The sequence below is a fragment of the Nylanderia fulva genome, unplaced genomic scaffold (assembly GCF_048542155.1).
Source record: "Nylanderia fulva isolate GAGA-0341 unplaced genomic scaffold, ASM4854215v1 Scaffold18, whole genome shotgun sequence".
Classification (NCBI taxonomy): domain Eukaryota; kingdom Metazoa; phylum Arthropoda; class Insecta; order Hymenoptera; family Formicidae; genus Nylanderia; species Nylanderia fulva.
Window position 1 is genome coordinate 1,504,514 of NW_028190055.1, and position 23,756 is coordinate 1,528,269.

The 23,756-nt window shown below is 36.2% G+C and overlaps 1 protein-coding gene across 8 annotated transcripts in view; it reads right to left on the reverse strand.

Annotated features, from left to right (window-relative positions):
• Positions 1-23,756, reverse strand: part of rho-6 (serine protease rhomboid 6) — a 126,359-nt gene that overhangs the window by 27,066 nt on the left and 75,537 nt on the right. The window contains exon 1 of one of the 8 annotated variants that reach the window (XM_085481439.1): positions 20,801-21,004. The exons of the other annotated variants lie outside the window; for them this stretch is intronic. The gene's annotated coding sequence lies outside the window, so the exon portion shown is untranslated. Of the gene's footprint in view, positions 1-20,800; positions 21,005-23,756 lie in introns of those variants that run through there. 8 annotated transcript variants of the gene reach the window in all.

Sequence of the window (23,756 nt, forward strand, 5' to 3'; positions counted from 1 at the left end):
TCTGATGAAATAAAAATGCGCGCGCGCATTGCGTTTAATTAAATAAAATTTCTCAAGAACAGAAACTTAGTAAATTTCTCTGCGCGCGACAAAGGCCAACATGATATTTAACATCCCTAATATTCCACTGTGGCCTTTCTAATTCAACTGTAATTTTCCAGGGCATTTTTCCTTAGAAACGCGAGAACGCAGGGGAGCGAGCAAAAAAGCTTCATCATAGGTAAACGTTCCGCGCGTCAACGAAACTAACTAGATGCTCGCGTTCCGGCAGGATGACAAAGGTCAGAAAAGCCTTATTATCATTACAGCAACGGGGAAAAAACGAGACGAATCCCGGCGATACTCGACACCGTGGGGGCCCGACCGGCGAGAAATATTTAGATCGCGTTTCTCGCACCGACACGAGGCGACGCGATGCGATGTAACGTCAGCGCGTTAGCCGTCTCGGGGCTTGAAAATTAATGCAATTACCGCAAGGCTGCTGTTTCGCCGAGGCTCCGTCTCGTGTCGTGTCGCCTCGCGCCGACGATGTCGGCCTCTCTCCGTTTCATTTGCGTGTAACATTTGCATTTAGTATTCATGACTGTGCTACATTATTGTGCGGCGGTCGCGGCACAAGCGCTAAAGGCAGACGCACGGTTGTTATTATATACGCGAGCGTTACTACGTTGTTTAGCTTTAATGTAACGTAATTTCCGAACGCGCTCGCCGCGCCGCGCCGCGGCCGCCGGGCGCATCGATGCGCGCACAAGCCCGTATATAAAACACTTTACTGCGCGCGATTAATATTACCGGAGGGTTAGGAGGGAAAACGCCCCCGACCAAGGGTAAAGCGCCGAGAGGGGAGCCGGGCTGACGCGCACGTTTAGCTCTCGTGTCAAGGCAGCGATTTCGGCCTTTATTTCTGTCATTCGCAGCGACACCGACGCGACCGCCACATCAGTGCGGAAATGCGCGTCGCGCTTAATTGCGCCATTTAAAAGCGTACGGCCCACCAGTTCGGAGAGGCCGATCCTTTTGCGATAATCCTCGCGTCTAGCAAAATTTCGAAATTCAATTTAAGAACTTTTACAAGGAAATTTGCACCATTTTCCACTGGTATACAAGAAATTAAAAACTTTATGCATGTCTCTTATGTTTGAACGCTTAAAATCTATAAATAAATTATGCGTAACACATATTTTTGTACAAAGATGAAATATTCTTTACTCGAATAGTCTCAACTGCTCTTTTAGCTGAATATTTGGAAGCAACGAAAAAAAATTAAAGTACATTTCCAAGATTTTTAAAGAACAAACAAAATTCCAGAATGTTTCAAGGATTTCGAGCACGACTAGACTGATTCAGCAAATTGAGGGATATAATTGTGAGAATCTCTTTAATATAATATATTCGGATATTCGTAGATTCAAATAAATGATATATAATTTAATCTTAGTTGATGATATATAATATTCAATTAAGTGTCGCCGTTCTAGAGATGCGACAGCATTAAAATATTATGCATGATATATATATATACATATGTATGTTAATTCGAGATTTAATTGTTGAAACGGAGAATGCACGCATATTATTGTAAAATGTATTCATTTATCCGAACGCCTCGCACATCTTACGACTGCATAATACTAATAAAAAGAATTGAAATTTAAATGATTTCTGACATAAATGCTATATGAAAACGCCATCAGATGCTACCCGATTGCTGGCAAAGCTCTTGCCAAAGTGGTACTACTAACGAAGGGTCAATTACGACGCGCGGCAATATTTCATCAACGATCGATATGGAACTATCAGAACGGCGATAGAATGGAGAAAATTTACGTTCGAAAACTTTGCATTCCAATAAAGGAGGTGACGATTTTATAAAAGATAAAATAGAGAGAAGAGAGCGAGAGCGAAGGAGAAATGCTCACGTTTGCTGATTTCCAATTGAAAATAAGCTTTCGAAATTAATTATAAAATTATTTAATCAATCATTCAATTTGGTCCTCTGCAACCAGTCACGAAATGTGATTTAACACGTAACTGATGTGTAAACACATACTGTATACACATATATTGTATAGCTAGAGCATTGTAGAAACTGTAATTAAATGTATAATAGATTCATGACATTAAAAGATTATAATAAAGCATAGATCTTTTAAAATTGATATGATTTTATTGCAGCATTTATTAATTAATATTACTTTTACTGCGAATGCGTCCAGAATATTATATATTGTATCATAATAATATAAAAAATTGCGTATTCTTTTGATTGTTCAAATACTATTTCATCTAATTGATTATATACGCACAAGAATATGGCGGTGTATTTATATGCGTATGCATCCATTAGTTTTATTTATTTACATTTATAAATACAAGCTTGTATTAGCTCGCATATCCATTATTTTGTGTATACGCATATATATATTTATCTACATTTACAAATACGAATTCGCCACTCAAAAACACAATATTTCCACTTGATCATTTTTTATATTTTTCATACTTTTACAATATTTTTTATGTTTTTCAGCATTTCAATTCTCCGTTTACTATTTATATTACGCGACGTGTATCTTACTATATTTTTTTAAACAATATGTTCGTAAATTTTATCCAAGTTTTGTCATTATACAATATATCGAAACGGGAATTCAAGCTTGAATATTTTGTAAAAATGTATAAACACGCATATATGCTGCATCACGCATTTTTATCGATGACAAAAAGCTTATACTCTCCTCACACTTATCACGAATTTTACGATCGAGAAACTTGAGTTATTTGTATACGGGCTATTTGCTTTAGCGATTTTTCAAGTATCAGTAAACTCCGACAGCATATTGATGGGAGTCTCGTCTTACAGTCGCATTTGAATAACGTGGAAAGCTCCATGCAAATTTAGAGGAAACCTAATAATCTCACAACGGTATAAAAACATTCAATTTTGAAAGAAGAAAAATCTCAAATTGGACGGTTCTCCGGTCTATAATAATAATAACAACGTTTGCGTTTGTTGTTGCGATGTTTTATTTTAGGAAGTCCGCGAAAACACGGACTTGTAAGCACAGTGTGCCTGGATATCGACGATCTTGATTTATTCTCAAATTTGAATAACATGAGAACAGCGCGATACTTACATCGCGATCGCGAGTTTTCCTCGTCGTATATCTGGCGCGAAAAATATAAGAATACGTCTCGTAAAAACTTCCAAATCGATCTGCTAGTATATATTCTTATACTGTCCCTTATACTGTCGTTTTTCATTAATTATTCGCAGCACAAAATGTTGACCAAAATATACAACATATGTATATGTAAATCTATATGACAGTTCACAGTAGAAAAATTTGTGCTTTCTTATTAAAAACGATCCCAGTTAAAATTTTTGTGTTAAATATTTAACATATTCATGTGTTAATTTAACATATTACGGTTCTGTCAATTGAACTTAAATGTTAAATTATTAAAACAACTGAAAAAATGTAAAAATAACACAATGTGCATCTGTTTTGAATTTTACATAATAAATATATGTTCTGCTTTATTAGTGACAAGATTTATCTATTAAAATTTACAGGAAAAATGTTGATTTTCTATTTTATAATATAGGTGGGGATGTTAAAATCTAAAATTATTTGTGTCTCCATTTAACATATATCCATATTACGTTGAATTAACACAAAAATATCTGTGAACCGTTTGAGACATGTGATATCTGTAAAATTTAACAGAAATTTTTCAAAGATAAATATTTAATGTATGGGTGATTCAAATTTTAGTATGAAGCTATTTTCCGCTTTATTATACGCTTTGGCGTTCTAAAATTCATTTATCAATTCTAAAAATTAATTTAATCGCATTCAGCGGCAAATATGTTGCAGTAACGCTTATTATTATAGCGTAATGCTCGCGTGCAAAGAAAATATTTCTAAGAACGACGATGACATCGACCCCCCGTGGGAAAACTCAAGATATTAATACTCTTTCTCTCTCTCTCTTATTATATATAGAAGCACTTTCCTTACATTTATCGGCGATGCGCCTGGAGACATTCACGTGATCTCCCGGGAAACGGGATGGATTTTCATAGCGGCGAACATTAAACTTACGAGTAGCATTAAAGGCCTTTAGAGAGAACCACCGAAGAAAATATATCGAGCTCCGTTTACGATCGTCGATGATGCGTCTGATATGCGCTGTTGACGCGAAACACATCGAGGTCTGCGACGCGACGCGTCACAAATATTCTCACAGCAGATCCAAAACGCATTTCAGTGCGGGACTTTATATGTACGCGGAAGCGCAAGATTTACGGTGGTCGGTCGGCTCGATATGAAAATTAAATGAGTTATGCCTCTCGGGAGATGGAACTCTAACGAGGTACAGTCGCACAAACAAGACTAGTTAATGGTGTTTCTCTCTCGGCGAGAAATCAACCGTGCGGAGATGCATTTCAGAATTGCATATTAAAGTTTGTTTGTATCTCGTTGTATATTATACGCAGTATTTTCATTCATTTATATATTTCTATAAAATTCAAACGAATATTTTTAAATTGTCTTAGATAAAATCAAGAGAAAGCTGTTTTGGCTATAAATAATAAAAAATACGTAGTAAGAATTAACGATATGAAGGCAAATAAGAGCCAACGCACAACGATTTTTTTATTCATTAATCTTGGGAATAAAATTAGACGTTTCGATCCTTTTATGGTGAACTTGTCGAACAAACAGTCCTATTTAGATTTTTATTCCCAAGATTAATGAATAAAAAAATCTTTGGCCTTTATATATCGTTAATTCTTACTAATATTTTATATTCAGAGCCTACTGAAATTTGTTTAAAAATACCATACATATATAATAATAAAAAAATATGCATATAAAATGTGTGATTGAGCATCGATAAACATAAATATGATATTATGCAGAATTTGTTAAGTGGAACGCATGATAAATCGAAAATCGAGATCGATTTGTTTAACGTCGCAATATTTGCGGCATTCAATATTTCTCGTGGCTTTAATACGGCGCGATAAATCCGGACGCGCGGTTGCATTGTTCGCCGAATATACGCGATTCACCATGATTTGCGCGATAAGAAACTGTCGCGCGGAAGAATACGGACAATGTGTGATCCAGTTTACTATCCTCAACTTTCGCCATTGATTAACGGGGAAGTGGAGCGACGCTTTTGCCGCAATTTATAGCGAGTGGCATTTTCCGGAGTTCGACAGGGGCTTTCAACGTGATATACTTTTGTTGCATTGTTTGTAAAGCGTCGTAACTACGTTACACCTTTATCTAGCCCAGTCCCGTAGAAACGTTTTCGAGACACGCAATCGATGTCGCGATTCCTGAAACTCCAGGCGGAAATTTCGAGCCAAAGAAATTTATTTCGAGATAAATATCGTAGAACAATTCGAAACGATATCCATCAACTTTGCATCTGCCGATTCACATACGACGGCAATTTTACATTTTTTTTAATCACTTCAAAATTATCAGTAGTCCAATACGTTAAAAAGATCCAAAATTGGAATTTAAAAAATGTGTTATAAAATCAAGTGCGCACGCGGATAAAAAAATTACATTTGATATACACGGCTTCAGCCGTGGGCAATGGCTTTGAACGCGGCTTATTCACTCACCGCGTCGCCGCTAGATGGCGGCGTGGGAAATCGGCCGCTTTCCGCACAGAAAACACGCACACAAAGTGCTACTTTGCCTGCTCGTGTAATACAATAATACATTGAATATAAATCTTCGCGATGCTTATCGCCTGCACTTCGCTGCAATTGTTAATCAGTTCTGGCGGTGCGATAAAGCGAAATCGTCATTTAAGTTTCTTACCGCTAAGCCCAAGTATAAGAGAAGCTCTCCCATCTGGCGACGCGTGCGCTTACACGTTCTCTCTCTCTCTCTCTTGGCAGCTTCCCAAACTTATTAATTTACTCGACTTTCTCTCTCAGGGAGAAGATTTTCGCTCCGTCGAGTCGCGCTGTTAATTCTCGCAAACTCCCTACGGCTTTTGTACCATAAGCTGACTATGGTCGCGAGACACGCGCGCGGATATCGTCGGCGAGTTTGATTATATCATCCATCGTGCGTTGCTATCTCGATGCATCGCGATCGCTCTTTAATTCGGTCCACGAACGCAATATCGCGAGAATTCCGTCCGGGCTATTGCGTGTAACTGCTAAAGCTCGATATGTTTTAGCGGCGAAGGCTGCAACGCAACAAACGCTAATTAACTCAATAGATCCGCTAATGACTGTAACAAAGTGCTAATTCATTCGATTCGCAGTAATTCCACCGTCGTTGCGGATCTCATGCGGGATACTCTCTCTCTTTCTCGTATATATATATATACGTCGGCTTCCGTGCATAATTGTGCTCGAAAAGAGTAAACGCGGGATTAAACGTTAAACAACAACGGTGAAAATTAATTCGAGAGGAAAGAACCGGAAACGTACGAATGGATAATTCAGATTTGCGCGGAAATAAGAATGCACGTGAATAAGGCGAGAAATTAAATATCCGAGCTTCCAGGAGCGTCCGCAGAATTTTCTCAGGAGGGAGTATCATTAATTTTTGTTCTTTCTGAATTAAAAAAAATGTTTATTCTTTTATATTAAATATGCAAATAAATTCTAATATTTATTCAAAAGGAGAGCAAATTCTTAATTTTTTTACCGATTCCAAAAGGGGATTCTTGCTCCCCATGCGAGCTTCATATAGTTGGACCGAATAAAAAAGCTGCGATGAAAGATATAAGAGAGCGTTGAAAAATATATACTCCCTGCACATAATATCTTCGCTATCATATAGAAATATAGATTAATAGACGCTTCCTGTAAAGATTAAATTCCAGCGATAAAAGGCGTATCTTAAGGTCATCGATCGCCAGGAGAGAATCTGCCGGCAAAGATCAGGTTCGAGGATATAATGATATCAAGCGCGTTTTATTAATCGCGAGCGCTTCGGTTTCTCTTCCATTTTCCTCGCTTTTCTCGCCCTCTTTCCAGCGGTCTACATCCGGCGATAGTATTAGTGACGATGGTCCGAACAAAAAAAAGGGATTCGAGAGCGGCAACCCTGTTTGTCCAGGATCCTCGCGAACCGATAATTATCTCGGATGTCTGACGCGCGAGAAAAATCGACGACACTTTCGGTCGCCGCTTTCAGCACGGAAAACATTTTCCATAAATTTTCTGCAACGCGCTACAGAGAAACGCACAAGCGAATCTTCACGAACGCGCGCGAAGCTTTTTGGCAATACCGCGCATCTTCTCATTAGTGAGAATGACAAATGCAGGACTAATTTCTTCGACGTTGACCAATTTTATTTTGTCTGTTCCATATCTAGAACTTCTGCTTTTAAAAAGGACATTAGAGGAGTATGTGCAAATCATGATAAAAGATATAATCGATACAACAAGAATTCATCTTCAAGTTTGCTGAGAAGACTATAAATAATAAAATTTGAAAAATTCTTACATATCAGGAGGACTCTCTCGAAAAATATATCTATGAGTAAGATATAAAATGCGGCTAAAAATACTTGATAAAATAAAATATTAACTTATTGAATCAATTATTTTACAACGAAATGAGATCATTTATAATACATAAATAAGCTATTGTATAAGCTATTATTATATATTTACATAAATTATTCTAAATCTAACGTGATGGATTTTAAAACATATAAAAAAGTCGGCGAATTTTTTCCACCGACGTATTAAATAACCAAGTGTATTATCGATAAAATATATTTACACAAGTGTGCATTATTATCAATATTTACCGTATCGTATTATTACTTATGCAGGGACAGTGTATACATATACAGATTACAGTCGCAATTGTATTGTAACAAAATATACGCTATTTTTTCACAAATCCTTTTTTGAAAATTGTCCCGAGAGAGACAGAGAGAGAGATATATTTGTTATACCGATGAAAGCATCCTAGCCAAACCGGAGATCCAGTTTACATTTATGTTTTTTAGTTTGCAGTGTACTCTGAATGTTGCATGATACATCAAACTGGAAAAATAGTATGTGCAAAGCTTGTATTTCACGATATTTCAACAATAAGATTTATGTATGTCCTATATGGTAAGATACGATACATTACATTCTTCATATGCGTACACTCACACGCACGCAAATTTCTATAAATATCTAACTACCTCGAAAAAAAAACAAGGACTATATTAAAAAAAAAATTTTAATTTAACATATTAATCGCGACAATTTTGTTTCGGCAAAAAAAAAAAAAAATAAAAAATAAATCGATGGAAGTGCATAAATAGAAAAATCAACGTCCCATTTGAGCGTTAAACGTTACATCAGCAAGAGATATGCGAATGAAAAATTCTTTCTGCCCATTCGTCCTGTTTAATAGATCTTTTCCCCGCTGCAAATAACGTAATTGAAGCGCAAACGTTCCGAGACGAGCACTTGGGCTTCGTCGGCATTTTTAATTAATTTCGCCGGTTAATTCCCACGAAGTGAAGTATCCTCGCGCCCCTGATAAATGATATAACGCGGCCGGCGCGAGAAGGAAACAGGAGAGAGGCTAGAGTGAGGCAGCGCAGCGCAGCCTTGTCCGGACGTGTTCATCGGTCAGTGAAATGCACCAGCCACTAGCATGTGGTCATTAGTACGGACGGCTGGGCGGAAATCTATAGACGTTCAGTTTCCGCCAGCGGGCTCGTTGTCTTCACGCCTTACGCATACTCGCGTTAATTACCCACTTCTAGCCTTCCCATCGCCAACCTTTCTCCCTCTATCTCTCTTTCTCTCCCCTATATTGCTGTCATTCTAGATTATGTCTCTAAAATAGCCTCTCGAATAGACGAGCAATCCTTGAATAATACGCTAAAATGCGTTGCTTTTTATTTTTTTTTTTTATGCTCTATTTATTATTTTCCTATGCTCTCGATGTACACATTAATTAAGAGGGAAATCTACAAGTTGCTCGAGATTAAAAACCTAATGTGTTCAACACATGTTATCGTTAATCACGAATAACATAAACATTTTTTAAAAATATAGAATTTACACCCCATATATATAAAGCGTGCAAAAATTTTTTAATAGGTATATGTATATTTGTAGATAATATTTACAAAAATATTTATTTTATATTTATAAAAATAGAAAGATATAAAAAAAATTAAAAAAAGATATAAAAATGTTGTAATTTTTAACGAAGGAATTGATTGTTATTTTATGGTAATTGTAAATTATATCGTAAAGCTGAAGTAAGCGACAATTACAATTATTCAATTTGTTGGTATAACATAGCGCGTTATCGAGTTGGAAATGATAATGTAGAGTAAAGGGATATTATATCGAAGATATCTGAACGTGATAGTGTCTCGTGCGACGAGTTTCTTCGCTCCCTGAATTTCGGTGATACTGGGAAACGCTTTGGTCCACCCGATCGAACCACCATGTATCTCGTATAATCATGTTAATTAGTTAGCTCCCGTATCGCCTTGCCCAGCTTAGCAAATGATATCTCTTGCTCGAACGAGCAGTTGCCAATCTCCGTCCCAATTTCGCTTGAAATATATCATAAAATGATTTTGTGTTTATAGACCAGAAGAGAGTAATAGACTTTTAAAATTTTAACACGACATTCGAAGGAAATATTTAAATTGCTCCAAAACGAGATATTTAAGATTTTCCCCCATTTAACGTACTATTTATATTATTATCCTGTAGAATGTTTTTATTTTGTTAATAAGGAAAATATTGATCTCTATATATAATATTGAAAGATTAATTCTTGAATCAATAAGTTATTCTAGTAAATGTATTTATTATTAATGTTTCCCGTAAATCTCTCTTGCTTCGCCATTAATGATTTATTACGTGTTTAATAACACGTAAATATTGTTTCTAGTATATTAATGGTCTTTTATATATTTATATTATTCTATATATTTCTTACTCTTATTACATAAGATATGTATATTTTATTCTTACGGTTTTATCATTCATTTAGCGGGACTTATTTTTAATGTCGATTAAAAACTAATTAAAATAAAAAAGACGAATTAACTCGATAAAACGTGTATAATTTTCTCGCGTTTTGTAACGAGACGCATCGAACGGAAACGAACGTGGAAACATTGTCGCCAAGCCTCGATACCTCGTCACCGACGAGTATCGATCATCCATGAGCGTGTGAAGTTTTCGACACAGCGGATGTCAACTTGTAATATAGATTTAGATGAGCAGTATCGGAGTTCAAAAGCATTTGTACCCTTTAATTCGATATCTCTGTGCTTCGCTGCTATAGTTCGAGATCGCGCAAAATGTGATTTGTAGATACGAAACAGTTATCCATTCATTTTGTAAAAAGGCTTCAAGTGTCATTATCTGCGATGACAATGAGACACGTTTGACGCGTGGCGAAAAAGTAAAGATCACAATTTCACAATCGCGATGCGAAATACGATGTGTGAAGTCGCGATTAATTTACAGAAAAACAAAATATTTTGCAAATCGATTCCGTTGGAAACTGTGACACGAAGTATAATAGTGACACGGATATAGACGTATAGAAATGCGAAAAAGGTCGCGAAAGTTTCCAACATACGTCTTTGCTAATATTTTATCGCTACATGACCAACTGACACGATAAAGACACGTCACGTCTATCGCATCGATGACACTTGGCTGCGGCTATTTTTAAATAAAATTCCTGACGCGGAATGATATTCCAGTATGATCGGATTTTTATGAAACGCGCTACCAAACGCGTCACCGACGAATAAAAATAACAGGTGGTACCGCGATACACTGTCAATCGTTCCTCGATCGATCATGCTCTCGGATCGAGAGATCGGAGAACGACGTTTAGGCGGAGCGAAGCGACGAATTTATCGGATGCGACACGTTAACGTCGCGAGAAATTAAACAAATTGACTGATAGCGTCCCGCTGCGTTTAATGGCGACCGGATAATTTAACTGCGCAGGTATATTTGGTAATTCGGTCCCGCGAATGACGTTATTAATACCGCGCGGATTTACGTCACCGTGACAACAAATGTCACGACAAATGCTATCACAAATATGTCACGTCGATGATTTTTGAAGAAAAAGATGAGAGATTTCTATATAAAGAGACGTGAGTAAAAGTGACTTTTTCGATCGCACGGTTATCGTACAGGAGCAAAAGAATTCCAAGCCATGGAGGATCGCATCATCGTGATCCATGTCACAATCCGCTATGCAAACAGACATCACTTGTGTTTCCAGGATGGGAGAGAAATTTTCCTTTCACGCGGTTTCTCAGAAAGTTCTGAATTATTACAGTTACGTGTTATGAAAGTGCTTAGACTCACTAATCTACTAGTATGCAGAGACACATCTTGAAGCGGCTTGAAGGCTGCTCCGTGTTTTTACTTAATAATTAACAATTATATTATATATTGGAAATTTCTGACATTTGTTGACATTAATTGTTATCATTTTTATTAGCGAAAAAATCGCGCAGTGTCGCACATATCACCAAGTGTCCTCGTGAATGCAGTTGCACTTATGCAGACACGCAATTAATGCACCCAACTTATTATGGTTCTACACTGAAAAAAATATTTACATGATTAAGCTAGGTTTTTTTCCGACCCAGAATAATCATGCAATATTGATACTTACATGGAAGATTACAGATTATATGTAATTTCATATGAAATATATTCTTAAATATTTTCAAGATTAAAAATATTTCACTGAACATGTAATTACACATAAGAAATGTTAGGAATGTATAAATGCTATAAAATAGTGTTATAAATAAAATAGGTAAATACTTATAAAATAAAATTCTAATAAAGTAAAAATTACATATGATTCTTGCATAAAAATAATAATTTTACATGTATTTTTACATTAATATGTATTTTCACTTTAAAACAAATGGAAAAAAAATTACAGTGATAAGCAAGTAACTTTTCCAGTTCTCTGACCTACTAATTTCTATGTAAAAGTACATGAATTTTTTTCAGTTTATATTAAAAGAAGCATCTCATTTTCGCGCACATTTACATTCGTATACATAATCGCCCAAAAGAGAAGCTAAAACTTATATATTACGGGGATAAAAGTGGACGCTATTGACGACACTTGGACAGATTTTGTCGATCCAATGTTTTATTCCCAGCTCGCAACGCGCTTCGATCGCGCGTCGAGATGGCGCATAATAAATAATCGTATCTGTCATATTCATCTATCTATCCGGGCAAAAAAGGAAGGGTAGCGGGAGATAAACAACAGCTGTAGCGTCGCCGGCTGTCAATCATTTCGGACGTGCGCGAAAGTACGGAATTTATGTCCCGCCTTTTTTTCCTATTTTTTATTTTTTTATTTTTTTTTTTTTTTCCGCGCTCGTCCGTGCGCGTTTCATTATCCGTCCCCGAGAGCTTTTCGTTCCGATTGGAAAAGACATGCGATGCGAGTCATTGGATGCCGACACCATCAACGATCCCTCTCCTCTTCCCTCCGACCGGAATTTACGCTCGTTGCAGAGCCCCTCTCCCTTTTGATCGCTTTTGCGAATTCAAGCGGATGCGTTAATTACCTGTCTTTTCTCTACGCTCGCCCACATGCCGCCGCGCGTGTAACGATGCTCAATTTGTAATTACACTTTGTCCCTTCTCTCTCGTCTCGCCGTGACGTCGACTAATTAGAGAGTTTCATAACCATTTCTATAAATATCCTTCTCCTAGTTTGTCCGGAATTTAGTCAATTTATTCTGAGATCATTCCCCGACGCACAACTGTCTAGACCTGCGTATAGTAAAGTAAACGCCGATTATTTTAACCGACACCCAGAAGCAAAGTTGAAGATTTGTCGATAGAGCGAATATATAAGTGGTTTGAAAATTATTCAGATTAAAGGATTCTAACAAATACTTCATCTCATAAAAATAGGTTATACTTTATACATATATGACATCTATCTTTTTTATGTACATTTTTCATTGTAATATAATTAAACGAAATTATTCAGACGTTATCACATCATTCTTAATTTAATTATAATCAAATCTTGAAAGCAGTTTTTTATTTATTAATCTATATCTTGCTATTTTTAAAACCTGCTAATGAAAACAAATACTTATGTAAAATCGCAATTTTTCGTATTTTGACTCGAAAATTTCGAAATTAATTTTTGCGATATTTTGAGAGAATTATTTTTTAAACTTATCTAGAACATGAAATTAGCCTTCTGGTTTTTCATATAATGTTTCTTGTTACTTTATATGACAGAACTTTTTCTATAAAATTGAGAACTCTAGGACTATTTGAAGAACATCCAGAAAATTTAAATTATTTTTTTCAAATTTACGGTATATAAATAATAAGTACGTCCAACAAAGAGTTATTATAAATCTTATCAATCTTTCATTATAGTCATGAGTGCGATCAATTCCTAATGACGTATGGCAATTGTGATATTGTATGCACTTTGTGTGCATCGAATCTCGAATAATCAATGTCACAGCAGTAAGAGGTATATGTATTTACAGCAAGTCAGATATCTGAAAGCGGTATTGGATCTCTAAGGCAAGATAAACGTCGCCGAAACGCAACCGAAACCGAAATGAACGTCTAGACACTTTCCTGGCTGCTATCGCATAGATTGTCATTAACAGTGACGGAGACGGCGGTAACCTCGTGGCGCTTTCCGCTAATAGAAATCGATTAACGCGGCTCGGAAAGACCATGATTTCGCTAAATTTTCGGCGAGATGGAAAAATCAGATTAGCGGAAGCGACAGCAAATTTCCTAGCGGTGAGGTAAAATGTGGTTACCGATGGATTTAGAACCAAAGGGGCCCTAAGCAAATATTTATTATGTAAAAATCCTATATAATTTATTATTTACAAGTATCAATTCAAATCGAATCTATAAGAAAGTCAAAATTGATTCGTCTCAAGTAGGTACAAATGACAGATTTCAAAATATTGCACATAATTAAAATACAATCCAATAGGTAATTAAATATTTATAATTTGACGTTTAAGAATAGAAAGATTTTTTATCTTTCTGTTACTACAGAATTTTGCGTAACTAGACACGATGACAAACGCGTGCGACGAAAAATATAATAGTATATTGTGTATCAAGTGCGGAAAATTGTCAATCCGCACTTGATACACACGATATTTTGTATTACAAGTGCAGGCAAAGTGGCTTTGTGCGCGAGGTGGCCGATCGCACGCCGCCATCTTGCGACGGTACGGTGCGGGAATAGCCGTGTTCAAAGTCATTGCCCACGGCTGAAGCCGTAGGCAATGGCTTTGAACGCGGCTTATTCACTCACCGCGTCGTCGCTACATGGCGGCGTGGGAAATCGGCCGCTTTCCGCACAAAAAACACGCACACAAAGTGCCACTTTGCCTGCACGTGTAATACAAAAATTATTTTCGGGCTTTTCATTGATTTTTATTTCGAGTCACGTCCTTCATCTTATGCTGAATATATATGCTCTCGGCGACATACAAAATCGCGCAGGATTTATATTCTTCTCCTCCTTATGTGGAGGGTTCCCGTAGGAGCAGTCACCGGCACTGCGGCGCTTCAAGACGACAGTTTGACAAACACTGATTACCGCCGAGCGGGAAGACACCGAGATAAAGCGCGGTCCTCGTCGATTCCCTTTATCGGCCTAAATTGCGGTCGTTATCGGGAAAGAATTCCCGCGCTCTCGCCTCTTATTTCTCAACGCGAGACGCGCCGCGTCACAATGCTTTCCGTGGTATACGCATTCGTCGTGACAAATGCGCCTTTGCTCGCAATATAATCCGGTCTCCCTGCGATTTTAACCCGAAATAATCCAGTCTCGTTGTGCGTTTTTAATACGAATTGCCCGCGGCCTGCTTGCTTTATCCTCGGAAGAATTCATTTGCAAACATCAATCGACAAACTCCGTCATGGTTAATGAAACGACTTCATTTTCTTAGTGCCTGGCGAAATTGGAAACAGAAATACACCTCAAACTTTTCATGTAAAAATGTGCTAAAAGTACAAATAATCTACTAAACTCATATTAATTGAAACGAGTAAAAATGATAGAAAATTTAGTTTTTGTGTGTTCTGTACTTTCTCTACTGGAAGATTTTTATATATACTTATATTTTATATCATTTATTATATTCTGATATGTGTATCGGAAAAGAAAAATTATTTCTCTTATTTATTTACAATCTTTAGTTTTAAAATTCATTCAGAGAGATATTTAAAGAGATAAAATATTTTTTAAATTTGTCCAGGAAAACTCAATGCTACACGCGCATATGATAGCAATTAATAATCGTATGACAAATTGCAGGATATAAATAAATTACTATTTAAAACTGAGATTTAAAAATCTCGTGGCATGCTCGTAGCCATTTAATCCAGCTCAGCTGAGAGACGCCACATGAGCCCCACTTAAACCTTAGCTCTAAAAAATTAAATCGCTCGGTCTCATGGGCCGTTGCAAATAAGAGCGTTAAATATTAAATATTCAATTAAAAGGGGCGAGCTTTCTCCGTGATTAACATAAGATTTCCGTAGCACGCATCGCTGGTATCTCAAAAGCGGAAATTGAAAATTAGTATATTTTCTCAATGATAACAGTATAATAATATACGCAGAGTATCCCAGAACTGGCGGAAAAGTTTTTACTGGCAGATTCCTGGTATCATTTGGAGACGATTTTTCCTTAGTGAAAATGTTGAGGGAGACCATCATTTTTAGCATGTTCCCAAATTTTGGTTATTATGTATCCTTATAACTAAGCCTTATATTAAAATTCTATTGAAGCAAACTTATCTAAAAATTTAACTGAAGAATGTAGTTTTGTTAAGATTTTATTTCCACGAGGCTTAGTTTCCAAAAAAACCTTTATTTTCAACTGCTTATAATTCGAAAATGATTGGTGTCTCGACATTTTCGCTGAGGAAAAATCGTCTCCGAATAATACCAGGAATTTGGCAGTTCTGCCACCCTGTATACATATTTCTATTAATATAATAGAAAGAGAGAGAGAGAGAAATAATATGAATTATAAATATACACATGCAATGATTGATGCAAGATATGTGTTTCAGCATATCAACATTACAGATAATCTCGCCAATTTCAATCTCTGCGCAAAAGCATCCGTGCAAGCTTGCGGATCCCTCAAGCTTTTCGCAGTCAGGATATTCTTGGTGCATAGTAGCAGGATTTAATTAAATTAACGTTAGCCACCGCATATCCTGCGGGCGTTCACAGTTACACGCTTGGTACGGCTAATCGTCGGATTTAAGGTTCAATTAGCACCCATAGCCTGCAGGAAACTTGGAACCGAATCGGTATTTCTCTCCTTCGCCGAATCTTTCTCTTTTTTCTCGTTTGGAAACTGGTTCACCCAGGTGAAGAAACTAGGAATCGACGTGAGAAAAGAAGTTTCGTTCTTTCTTTCGCGAATTTGAGTGAAGGTGAATGAGCAGAGAAGGCGAAGAATAAAAATACCAGATTTTTCACCTTGTTAGCGTTTTCGAAAAAGGAACAGCTCGAATTTTCGTTGAGTTTACTTATGTAGATTCGAGATGTTTACATTCAGAGTTGCAAAAAAGGAACAAAAAATTTGGCTATAACATACGTTTCTCTATTTCCGGCAAGATTTCAATTTAACGATTAAATGATTAAAAAGAGAAAAGAGGAAATTGATGAAATAAAAGTTTATGATATTAATTTTTTGTTGCGATAAATATAAAGGGTGTCCGATAATAATCATCGTTTTTTTTTTTTTGCGATCTTTAATGAATATATAATGAATATTGATAATTACTGAAAAATGAATGAAAAAGGACTGACAAAAATTTCGTACTCAGGTTGAATTCTCTCTATCTGCACACGAGAAGTGTGTGGCGGGCGAATTATTACCGGGCACCCTGTGTACACGAAAGTTTTCAATACGAAGCCGGTCTTATCTCGGAGACTTTCGTGAAAAACGTAACTTCGGACTCCGTTTGTGTGCATCGCATCGCGTTATCACGCATGTGTGACATCGAACGCTTCGAAAGATAAGAAAGTTTCGATGGAATACAAGTGAAGAGAAGTCCGGAGAGAAAACCGCGCCGCGAGGATTCCCAGTTGATATCGACATCCAATAAAGGGAATAGAGCGCAGCTGTCGTCCCATCGGCGCAAAAATTTATATTTGTATATCTCAATCAAAGGGATGGCAATACGATTGAATTTGTGAAAAATAAGAAGAAAATCTGATAAAGAAAGAACAAACGTATATCGAGATAAATCTGACAGTAATAATATTATATTTCCCAGGATTAGATTTATCACATTTCACGTCAAACAGGATAATATAAAACGATAAAATTCCAACAATCTCATAATAGCACAATAATGATGATATACTAAGGTAAACGTCCCAGTGGTTGAACGATTAAGGTTACAAATTCATTTATTAATATTTTTATTATATAAAAACAAGAAATTTTCTTAAGGATTTGCATTTATCTTGTGAACTGATATCTTTATTGTTTAAAAAGCATACAAACACAATTGTTTTCATTAGTTTTATTATATAAAATATAATAAAATATGAAGCTGTGTAAAAGTACTAGTGTTTAAACGATAAAAACGCGTTTGTCCTAATGGTTGAACGAAGCTGTCCCAATATTTGAACATAGCAAAGTTATAATTATAGAAATAATTTGTCTATACAGAAGTTTTTTTCTTGTTCTTTCTTTCGGCATTATCTTCGAAATTATCTAAAATATAACAAGAAATGAAAAATAAAACGAATGTTCACATACAATTTTTAGTTAACAAAGGTTATCTGTCATAATATTTTCCTCGTTCATTATGACATAAATATATTGTATATTAAGTTTTTTTTAATTCTTTAAACTTTATTACTAAATTAATTGTAGATTTTTTTTTTAAATATTAAAATACTTACATTTTTAATGAAATTGAAACGAAAAAATTACGATTCAAACGAAAAAAAACGATAAATAAACAAACGGTCGATAACTAGGCAATATTGAATTTTTGAGTACCAGTAAATAAACACTAAATTTATCATATTTAAATGAATTTGTTTAATAAAATAAAAATTTTAATTTAATAGTAACTTCTTTTACGAATCAAATAACTTTTACTTGTTATAATAGCGTTTATATAAAAAATACACACACTTAAGTACTAAACGACGTTTCTTAACTAGATAGTTAAGAAGCTATTGAAAGAATGAATAAAAGTAAGCCGTCATTCAAAAAAATAATGTTTTTCTCATAAATCTTTTTTTCTTCAATCCATTTTCTTTTTAATAAATATTAAGAAACGTTAATTTTAAATTTTAATATAATATAATATTTGTAACACTGTATGTATTAGGAAAAACTTAATAATTATAAATATGTATCGCATCGTTCATACATCAGAACGTGTTCAACCACTGGGACATTTAACTTATATTATTATAGCAATAAACAAAAAAGAATGCGTCGCGCGTCGTTGAATTTATATCGATATATCGAAACAGAAAAATAATTTTCGAGAGCGCATATTAAAAGCTTTGAATTTCAAAATGTCTTTTCTCGGCGATTTTTGCTCTATCCGCGGGAAATTACGATTTCATCCGGGGAACCTCTTTCGAGAGGTAAAAGGCGTCAACTTTCAGAGGAGTCTCTGAAAAAAGGATCGAAGAATGCAGCGCGGGAGATCACCTAACCGTCCTCTCACTCTGGTTGAACGATAACAAAGTCGATAGACGACTGGACGTAGGGTATCGGAGAAAACGTGCAAACGCGCGGATGAAATTCGCAGAGTCACTATACAGCGAAGTGTAGACGGAATTGGCATCCAATACAGGCACCAGAAAGCAGCTGGAATTGGCGCGATGGTTTATATTTATAGATTGAAAAACGTCCTCCTCGCTCCTACCTATACACGTCTATCTCATCCGGTCCCTCTCTTTCGCAGCCTCAACCATCTGTCTTTTTCTCCGACGACCCCGGAGATGGAAGTAAAACGGGGGATGAGAAGCAAAGCCGTCCATTCCGTTTGATCTCGCGGCCGTGATATTTTTCCAGATTCTCCTCTTTCAGTCGAAGCTCCATCATCCGGCCGTGCAGAAAGAGGAACAAAAAGAGGAACGCGTCCGTCCGCATGCGGCTTTTCGTGCGATTGTATCCGCGAGAGATCGCGATATATATATATATATATATATATATATATATCCAGTCGATACCGAAGGAATAAGTGAGAGAAGAGCAGTCGCGAAAATTGCCCTTTATACGCCGCGATCTGGCAAACTGAGGGCTTCCGGTATGTCGTCCTCTCATCGCTTTTGAGAGCCTTCGTTAGAGCAACCGGATTTCAGCGATGAAACACCGTGGCTTTCAGTTAGATACAAAAAACGTATCAATTCCTTTCAAACTTTGTTTCGCGCGCGTTGTTTGTTTTGCTATCCCTGTGTCTACATAGTGTCCGGTAACTAATGATTAAGGGCGGATTCTCTGGCCAATTTGGAGACGATTTTTCCTTAGTAAAAATGTTGAGAAGAATCAATAATTTTCGAGTTATAAGCGATTGAAAAAAATGGGTTTTTTGAAAACTAAACGTTTTGGAGTTAAAAGTCTAACATAATTACATTCTTCAGTTAATTTCAAGTAGAGTTTACTATAATAAAATTTTAATTTGAGGCTTAGTTATAAAGATACATAATGACAAATATTGGAAAGTTGTAAAAAATGATGACCCTTTTCGACATTTTCGCTGAGGAAAAATCGTTCCCAATTACCGGACACCCTGTATATCCTTGTTAATATACAATTGATCATTAACCCTCAGTTACCTCTCTGGGTTACGTTAACCCATATCAAAAATGATTTTTTCGAAATTTTTAGAAGATCACTTTTCATTTTTTCTTAAATATCTTAAGTCGTAGAAATCTGGTGATATTTGTACCGATATATTCTTTTTTCTTACTGTCTGGCGTATCGATTGAAAAAAAAATACTTCAAAATAGCTTCATTAAATCCAGAAATATAAACAAAAGAAGACTCTGGGTTGCTCTAATCCATGAGTCGTAAAATAGGGTGGCCAAAAATGAGTGATAACTGAGGGTTAACGGACGCTTGCAACTAATGTGAATAATTCTTCGAAATTGTAACATGAATTCATTACCATGATTTATTTCTCTCCTTTAAAAATAGCGTAATCCAAAATAGTTTCTAAAATATAACAAATACTAAAATATTGAAATATTTCAAATGTAGATATATTTATATATAATCTACAAGATTTATATTAGACGCGAGAGCTTGTGCGACGACTTTCGAGAAATGTCATTCATTTTCACCGAGTTGCTGAATAATTTACGAGATATATTTCTTACAACTAATTGAAAGCTGAAAACAGGCGATAAAGTAGCATGGACTATATTATACACTCGGATTATATTGAGCAAAATATTGGAAAAAGCCGATTATATTCTGAAATCTCGCCCCAAGTATGTCGTTACGATCGCTTTGAGCATTTGTACCATAATTTTTTTACCGCCGTGATATTTTATCATGACAGAAACAGCGATAGCTCAGCTATAAAAATCGCGCTTTAGTTCACGAATTCGCTGCGACTTGGCGTCGTGTCGCCGGCGTTGAGAGCTTTTCTTTCGTCCTAAGATATGGTCGGCTTGGTAAAATATATATCGTAATAAATATCACGGGAGCACACGCTCGAATTTTACAAGCCGCGGTCTAAAAATTCAACTTACGATTGAAAATTCTTCTACATTTTCCGTCGCCAGCATCAGCTCACGCCAGCACGCACGCACACATTTTTCTTTAATTTTCCATAAATATACATTGCCGTATAAGCGATAAATCTCGTACGAGTAAAAGCTGAAATAACACTGCACGCGAATATTTTACGGTTTCAATATTTATTACAAACATGTAATTTTTATATACGGGGTGTCCGCTAACTAACGGACCAACGATCACAAATGGATTCTTTGGTCAATTTGGGAACGATTTTTCCTCAGCGAAAATGTCGAAAAAGGTCATTATTTTGTACAACTTTCCAATATTTGTCATTATGTATCTTTATAATTAAACCTCAAATTAAAATTTTATTAAAGTAAACTCTACCTGAAATTAACTGAAGAATGTAATTATGTTAGACTTTTAACTCCAAAACGTTTAGTTTTCAAAAGACCCATTTTTTTTCAATCGCTTATAACTCGAAAATTATTGATTCTTCTCAACATTTTTGCTAAGGAAAAATCGTCTCCAAATTGGCCAGAGAATCCGCCCTTAATCATTGGTCCGTTAGTTACCGGACACCTTGTAGATAGCAGACGGACATATTGCGAATGCCTATTTAACACCGATTGACGCATTATATATGTTCTTCTATCGCGCGAATTGTTTGCCTTTTTACCACTTGAATCCATCGAGATCGATTAGATTCAACGAAGCTCAACAGGGATCAATCGGTGCCGATCTACCGATGGAAAAACGAGTTACCACGGCCATGAAAATCAGTGCCATACGTCAAATGGTCATTACTTGTTGACAGCAGCGGGACGTGACGCCGAATCAATATGTTACGTTCGATGCGCGTTGCACTTCATGCATCGAAGTGCAATAAATATCCGAGCGCGTATAACACAGTGACTGTCACGATTTCTCTCTCGTCAAACTGCAAACTTGTTCAGCGCACTCTGCGCGTATTTTATTTTCAATCGATTATGCAAATCTGGCACACTATATGTGTATTATTATAATATATCAATTATTCAAATTAATTATTTGTACGATCAAATTTTTATCAAGTTAATAAATAAGAAAGTATCCATGCTAGAAATGTTTCATTATACAGGGTGTCCGGTAACTAACGGACCAACGATTACAAGCGGATTCTTGGTCAATTTGGGAACGATTTTTCCTCAGCAACAATGTCGAAAAAAGTCATCATTTTTTACAACTTTCCAATATTTGTCATTATGTATCTTTATAACTAAGCCTCAAATTAAAATTTTATTATAGTAAACTCTACCTGAAATTAACTGAAGAATGTAATTATGTTAGACTCCAAAACGTTTAGTTTTCAAAAAACCCATTTTTTTCAATCGCTTATAACTCGAAAATTATTGACTTCTCAACATTTTTGCTAAGGAAAAATCGTCTCCAAATTGGCCAGAGAATCCGCCCTTAATCATTGGTCCGTTAGTTACCGGACACCCTGTATAATCACATAAAAATACACACAATTATTCCTTCCAATTCTACCATATATGGAACACTTTGCGACACATTTATTAGACGCAATGTATTTCTATATAGATTGAAAAAGTAATCTCGATAATGAGAAGAACCGGTTTAAAATTGATGAATTATTTTCATAGACGTTTTAGCTGCGTGAAATGTATCTGCTAAAATGTATATCTCGCGGGGAAACGGTAATGCGACTGAAACGGCTGGCGATAATTAACTCGATTAGCGTCGAAAGTAAAAATACTGCGGCCCGACCGCGCACAGCTGCGGTAATTATCGACGATAAATGGTAAAACTGCCTCACGATTTCCTCGGAGGCGACGGTATACTGCAGTAATTTGTCGCGGAGTGAGTATCGACAGATTAAAAAGGTCTCTCTTGTTCGCCGACTCTTTCTCTTCGCTGTTCTTCCTCCTTTTTCCACTTTATCATTTTTCCATCTCTAACAGAGATACATATTGTCTATTGTATTTTTATTATATAATCTCGCTCGCAGCTTCGCGAGAATTTTTTTCCGAGCAATCGTGATCATTTCGCGAATATTATCCGCAATAAAATAATGACTGCGTGTGTATATCGAACTTTACACGTTTGATATGATTCTAGAATCAAATTAATGTCCCGTTGTGAATTGTTCTTCTTTATCTCTTCTCTTCTAGCTCTCGAATTCGGGATTTCGTTCTTACTCGGCTCGGCAACAGTTTTGGCTCCGCGAAATTACACGCATCACAGCGTAGTTCATCGACCACCGATCGCAATTCGACAAAGAGAGAAAGAGAGAGAGAGAGAGAGAGAGGGAGAAGTGGAATCGGAAATCGAGGTGAAATCTCGAAAACCGGCCGCCACGCCGGAGGATCAAGCTCTCTCGAATAGCTCTGATACGCGAGCGCGTTAATTTGCATTCGATCAAATTCGTCGTAATCAAATCGATTTCGGCGATTCAACCCGCATGGCCTTTACATTATACACATACGCGCGAACACCGAGAGCACTTCCGCGCACACTTACACACGTCTCGTGCTCTCGCGATAGGTATTTTAATTAATCATGCGCGTATTATCGATGCGCGTTCACTGAATTCTGTTCAAATAGAATGTTATCTCATTTTTTTTTTGTTTTCAGCATTTCCCATATACACGCGTCTAATGAATTAAAAATTTATTATCTTCGTAATAATCTAAAAACTTTTATACAGAAAACTTTGATATAGAGAAAGAAAAAAAAAGAAAAAAAATCGTGCGGCATATACGTGTGAAATAGTTCGCGTTATATATCGTGAAGGGGATCGATAAACAGAGTCTATACGTACGTGCGCGAAATACACATGCATTTTCCCCAATTTTGAATTCAAAATCGTCTCCCGCTCTCGAACCGATAATAATACTATTACGTAAATTTACGTACACGTCGATTTTAAAATGTTATAGCAGGCGGGTGTATCAAAGTCGAAAT